Source organism: Ailuropoda melanoleuca, chromosome 13 (genome assembly GCF_002007445.2).
Source record: "Ailuropoda melanoleuca isolate Jingjing chromosome 13, ASM200744v2, whole genome shotgun sequence".
In the NCBI taxonomy this organism is placed as follows: domain Eukaryota; kingdom Metazoa; phylum Chordata; class Mammalia; order Carnivora; family Ursidae; genus Ailuropoda; species Ailuropoda melanoleuca.
The window spans coordinates 87,501,323-87,508,136 of record NC_048230.1 but is presented as its reverse complement, the minus strand read 5'-3'; the positions used below and the strand labels follow the sequence as shown (position 1 = coordinate 87,508,136).

At 42.3% G+C, this 6,814-nt stretch overlaps 1 pseudogene; it reads left to right on the top strand.

Moving 5' to 3' along the window:
- Positions 1-565: 565 nt before the first annotated feature.
- On the top strand, positions 566-977 carry LOC100483207 (annotated as a pseudogene).
- Positions 978-6,814: the final 5,837 nt, after the last annotated feature.

The window sequence follows — 6,814 nt, the reverse complement described above, 5'->3', positions numbered from 1 at the left end:
AGTGGTTTACCCACAGATACACCTGAGGGCGAAACCGGCTGAATGAAAATGTTACAGAAACACTGTTTATAATAGCATTGGATTGGAAACAGTTCAAATGGCCTTTCAACAGTCTTCTGGCCAACCGTAGAATTTTAGAATGGTGACTGACAAACTTTATCTTAAAGGGCCAAGATGGTATTTTATTTGTGGGCCAAAAGGCAGAATAGAGGTTATGCAGGTACTATTTTAAAACTATTCTCAGCTCAGGTATGAAAACAGGCAGGGTNGTGACTGACAAACTTTATCTTAAAGGGCCAAGATGGTATTTTATTTGTGGCCCAAAGGCAGAATAGAGGTTATGCAGGTACTATTTTAAAACTATTCTCAGCTCAGGTATGAAAACAGGCAGGGTTTGGTCTCTGGCCTAGAATATCCACACAACGAAAAGCTATAATGAGATATGTCTAAATATTGGTAGTGTGGAAAAGTCCCACTGCATACATTTTAAGAAGCAAGGGAAGGGGGAAGTGACTGGCTATTTCCGTTGTTCGCGTCACCCTGCAGGAGCTGTATTTTGAAGACAATGTCTGGAAGCTTCTACCTTGTAATTGTTGGCCACCATGATAATCCAGTTTTTGAAATGGACTTTTTGCCAAATGGAAAAGCAGAATCCAAAGACGATCATTGTCGTCTGAACCGGTTCATAGCTCATGACCTCGTAGATGGAGTGTGTGGCTGTCCAACGACACGGCCTTGAAACCTGTGGACAAGTTCAGTGAGTGGTCTGTTTTGCGTTTGTTACTGCGGGCCATGTGAGAATTATTATGCTTCCTGACATAAGGCAAGAGGATGGAATAAAGAACTTCTTCACTGATGTCTATGATTTGTATATAAAGTTTTCAGTGAATTCATTTGATGAACCCAATTCTTCTAACCAGTCAAGCGCATTTGACAGACAAATTCAGTTTCTTGGGAAGAAACACCTTTTAACTTGAATGCTGAAAAATTTGGAAATAAACAACGTCACTACAATGGGGTCTTCTCAGGAATGTGTACATTGTGAATAACTTGATTAAATAGCCTGGAAAAGTTTTACTTGTAGTGTAAATTTATCTAAACCCAATGAAATCCCTTATGTATTTCAAAACAGTACATTCAGTTTCTCACAACTGTCGACAGATCAAGATTTGCTCGTGAACAGTGTTATTTATAAACTCTTTATAACCTTGAGAATATCTTTATTCTGAAAGTTAAGAATGAGCTTTCAGCTTTACTCATTCAGATAGCCTGATCTTAATGTCACAATCTAGAACCAAATGTCACTGTGAAGATGTGGGTAGACAGATTTAAAACTAAAAGTTTCTGCAGTAGGGAATGAAGTTGATAGCACGTACAGGAGCTTCTATACAGCTAGAGATGTTCTAAAACCATAGAGGCAGTATGCATAGCACTCCCCAGGAAGCTGAAGCAAACAGCTTTTGCAGTCCCAATGCCACATGCCGGCTTCGGTCAAAGACTGGGAATAGTGATGCTGCTGTAAATCTAGAATCCCGGATCTGTGTTTGTAAAATGGGAGGTTGGGACCAAAGGGACAGGTTATGTTCTTTTTTTTTTTTTTAAAGATTTTATTTATTTATTCGACAGAGATAGAGACAGTCAGCGAGAGAGGGAACACAAGCAGGGGGAGTGGGAGAGGAAGAAGCAGGCTGCCAACGGAGGAGCCCTGATGTGGGGCTCGATCCCACAACGCTGGGATCACGCCCTGAGCCGAAGGCAGACGCCCAACCACTGTGCCACCCAGGCGCCCCAGGTTATGTTCTTATATTGCCTTTCCCTCTGAGAGTAAACTAAAGATTAAGTGAACCTGCTGATAGTTATACTAGTACTAAATATTTGTACAATTCCGGAATTGTAAACAAAAGCTTATATTACCGTCAACATTTGCATTCTTAGCTTTTCAGGCTGTACACCAAGGGGGTGGGGCTGGTCTCCTGTAACAGGTGGGATCTTACTGTAAACTAGTAAATGTCCATTTAAAAACAAGTACTATAATCAGATATTTTCTGTGCTAATTGTGAGCACTTAATTTTGTTCCATCTTGAATAACTTGAGCAAGTAGTTCTGAGTTTGGTCTCATACGAAACTTGTGTGAAGTTGCTACCATAATATTCTACCCCCTCTATTTATTGATCTCTTAAATAAAGATGTTTTTCAAAAATAAAAATAAATAAATAAATAGCAAGGGATAGAGCAGGATACCAAATCAACATGCAAATATCAGTTGCATTTTTGTGCATGAACAATGAACAATCTGAAAAGGAAATGAAGAGAATAATTCCATTTACAGTGGCATCAAAAAACTTAAATACTTAGGAATTAACTTAACCAAGGAGGTGAAAGACGTCCACAGCGAAAGCACAAAATATTTTTAAAAGAAATTAAAGAAGACATAGATAAATAGGAAGACATTCTGTTTTCATAGATTGTAAGATTTAATTATTGTTAAGATGTTAATATTACCCAAAGTGATAGAGTCAGTGTAATCTCTATCAAAATCCCAATGACATTTTTTGCGGAAGTAGAACAATCCACCCTTAAAGCTCAAAGGACCCCAAATAGCTCAAACAAGCTGGAAAAAAACCACACCAGAGTTGGAGGGCTCACTCTTCATGGTTTCAAAACTTACTACAAAGTTATGCTAATCCAAACTGTGGTATAGCATAAAGACGGACACAGACCAACGGAATAAAATACAAAGCTCATAAATAAACCCTCACATATAGAGTCAAATGATGTTTGACCAAGGTGCCAAGACCATTCAATAGGGAAAGGACAGTCCTTTTTTTTTTTTTTTTAAAGATTTTAGTTACTTACCTATTTAGAGAAAGAAAGTGAGCATGTGGGGGGAGGGGCAGAGGGAGAGGGAAAGATTCTCCAGCAGACTCCACATTAAGCCCCAAGCCCAGAGCCCAACATGGGTCTTGATCCAATGACCCCAAGATCATGACCTGAACCAAAATCAAGAGTTCGATACTCAACTGACTGAGCCACCCAGGTGCCCCGGGAAAGGACAGTCTTTTCAACAAATCATGCAAGGAAAGCATTTCTCTGAAGAAGATATATAAATAGCCAATGAGCGCATGAAACAATGCTCAGCATCACTGATTATTATGGAAATGCAAATCAAAACTATGATGAGATACCACCTCACAACTATAAAGATGGTTAGTATTAAAAAACCTGAGGAAATCACAAGTGTTGGCAAGGATGTGAAGAAATCACACACTTGCGCACTGTTGGGAATCTTACATGGTGGAGCTGCTGTGGAAAGCACTATGGTCATTCCTCAAAGACTTACAAATAAAATTACCGTACGATCCAGCAACTCCATTTCTGGGTACACATCTGAAGAATTGGCAGCAGGGTCTTGAGCAGACACTTGTACACCCATGCTCACAGCAGCATAGTTTCTAACAGCCAGCGATGTTGACAGAAGCCAAGCGTTCACTGACAGATGCTCGGTGCACAGGGTGTAGTATATGCATACAGTGGAATATTATTCAGCCTGACAATAACTGATATTCTGATATACACTACAACATAGAAGAACCTTGAGGACATTATGCTGAGTGGAATAAGGCAGACATAAAAGGACAAACAGTTTACGATTTCACTTCTACGAGGTACCTGGAATAGTTAAATTCATCGTGACAGAAAGAAGCATGGTGGTTGCCAGGGATTGGGAGGAGGGGGGTGTGGGGAGTTACTGTTTAATGGGGACAGAGTTTCAGTTTGTGATGGTGAAAGAGTTGTAAACATAGATAGTGGTGGTTGTAGTTGGACAACAATATGAATGTGTTTAATGCCATTGAACTGTATACTTAACAACAGTTAAAATGGTAGATTTTAGTTCCAGTTCCAAGATGGCGGAGGAGTGGGAGACCTAAAGATCGTCTGGTCCCAGGAATTCAGCAAGAGAGCTACCAAACCAGTCTGAATACCTATGAATGCAACTGGAGAACGAAGAAAAGAGTAGCAGAAACTCTATGAACAGAAAAGTGACCACTTTCTGCAAGGAGGAGAAAAGATGGTGGAGGAGTAGGGGACCCCTTTTTCAGCTGGTCCCCTGAATCGAGCTGGTTATCTACCAGACCATCCTGAACATCCACAGAATCAGCCTGAGACGCAGGAAGATACATCTGGATCTCTACGAATGAACATCTCCAGCGGTGAGTATTGAGGTATGAAGTGGGGAACTGTGAAACCGCGCACAGATATCGGAAGATAAATGGAAGGAGGAGGGAGCTGCCGCGTTCGGGCGCCGGGAAGCGGTAGCCACCTGCACAGGGGAGCGGGTGGACTTGCGGGCGGCACCCGCGAGAGAACAGACTGAGACTGTGAGCCGGGAGCGCGCTCGAGCAGCCTGAAAACTGGAGCTCCGGAGTGCTCAGTGGAACTGGACTGATACCGGGAGCTCAGGAGCGGGCATGCGACCCCACTGAAAACCAGCGCTCCGGAGCGCCCGCAAACCACACTGAAACAGAGAGCTTGGGAGCGCGCGCGGGAACGGGGCGGCTGGCAGTGTTAGAAGCACAAAGGACAGAGACGTGCCAGCCTTGGAAGTGAGGGCTGGGATACCGGCTGTGGGGCGCACATCCCGGGACGCTGCAGGGTTTTTGGCAGCACCAACAGAAGCAGAGTTAAAGAGGCCAAGAGAGCTCAGTGGAGAGCGGACTGTGATCTCTCTGTTCTGAGACAGAGGCTAGCATATGGCCACTGCTGCTCTGACTCTCAGAAGAAGCACAGCAAACCACCAGGGAACGCTGCCAGAGAACAAAAGCCCGGAAATACCGGCTCACATTGTGCCCATCCCCATCTCCTCTCACAGGGGACAGGGAGACTCTACCCAAACAGGGTTGCCTGAGTATCGGCATGGCAGACCCCTTCCCCAGAAGGCAGACTGAAAAATCAAGAAGCTAACATCCCAAAGGTCCCTATAAAGCAAGTGCACGCTGCCTGGATCCTGGTCAATAATTTGGGCTCTAGGCATCCCCTCAACATCTCCTCATCAGAATGACGAGGAGGAGAAATCCACCCCAGCAAAGAAAAGATAATGAGTCTGTGGCCTCTGCCACAGAACTGATGGATGGATACAACCAAATTGTCAGAAATGGAGTTCAGAGTAACAATGGTCAAGATGATGTGTAGGCTTGAAAAAAATATTAACGAAAATATTAACGAGAATACAGAGAATGTCTAAGGGTGAAAATGAGAGCGAATCTGGCAGAAATTAAAAATGCTATGAATCAAATGTAGTCTAAACTAGACTCTCTGACGGCCAGGGTAAATGAGGCAGAACGAATTAGTGAATTGGAAGATGGGATGGTAGAAGAGAAAGTTAAAACGGAAACTTGGCTCAAAAAAATCCAATCTCAAGAATGTAGATTACAGGAGATTACTGACTCAATGAAACGTTCCAATGTTAGAATATTGGCATCCCCGAGGGGGTGGAGAAAGAGAGAGGTCTAGAAGAGATATTTGAACAAATTGTAGCTAAGAACTTCCCTAATCTGGCAAAGGTAACAAGCATTCGTGTCCAGGAAGCAGACAGGACCCCTCCCAAGGTCAATGAGAACAGACCTACATCACATCACATCATAGTGCAATTCGCAAATATTAGATCCAAGGATACAGCATTGAAAGTGGCCAGGGGGAAGAAAATCCTTACGTACGGAGGGGAAAATATCAGAACAACGTCAGACCTGTCTACAGAGACCTGGCAGGCTAGGAAGGGTTGGCAGGGTATTTTCAAAGCTCTATCTGAGAAGAAAATGCAGCCAAGGATCCTTTATACAGCAAGGCTTTTATTCAGAATTGATGGAGAGATAAGGACCTTCCAGGATTGGCAGAAACTGAAGGAATTCGTAACCACCAAACCAGCCCTATAGGAGATATTAAGGGGGGTTCTATAAAAGTAAAAAGGCCCCAAGAGTGATACAGAACAGAAAATTTACAATCTATAGAAACAAACACTTCACAGGCAACATAACATCATTAAAATCATATCTCTCAATAATCACTCTCACTGTGAATGGCCTAAATGCTCCCATAAAACGCCACAGGGTTGCAGATTGGATAAACAGACATGATCCATCCATTTGCTGTCTACAAGAGACTCATTTTGAACCTAAATATACATCCAGACTGAAAGTGAAGGGATGGAAAACCATTTTTCATGCCAATGGACCTCAAAAGAAAGCTGGGGTAGAAATTCTCATATCAGACAGATTAGATTTTAACTAAAGACTGTTGTTAGAGATATAGAAGCACACTATATTATTCTTAAAGGATGTATCCAACAAGTGAATATGACAATTATAAATATCTATGCCCCCAACAGGGGAGTAGCTAGATACACAAGCCAACTCTTAACCAGAATAAAGAGACAAATAGATAATAATACGTTAATAGTAGGGGACCTCAACACTCCACTCTCAGCAATAGACAGATCACCTAAGCAGAAAATCAACAAAGAAACAAGAGCTTTGAATGACATACTGGACCAGATGGACCTCATAGATATATATAGAACACTATACCCCAGAACAACAGAATACTCATTCTTTTCGAATGCACATGGAACTTTCTCCAGAATAGACCATATACTGGGTCACAAAACAGGTCTCAACCGATACCCAAAGAGTGAGATAATTCCCTGCATATTCTCAGACCACAATGCTTTGAAACTGGAACTCAATCACAAGGAAAAATTTGGAAGAAACTCAAACACTTGGAAACTAAGAACCATCCTGCTCAAGAATGATTGGGTAAA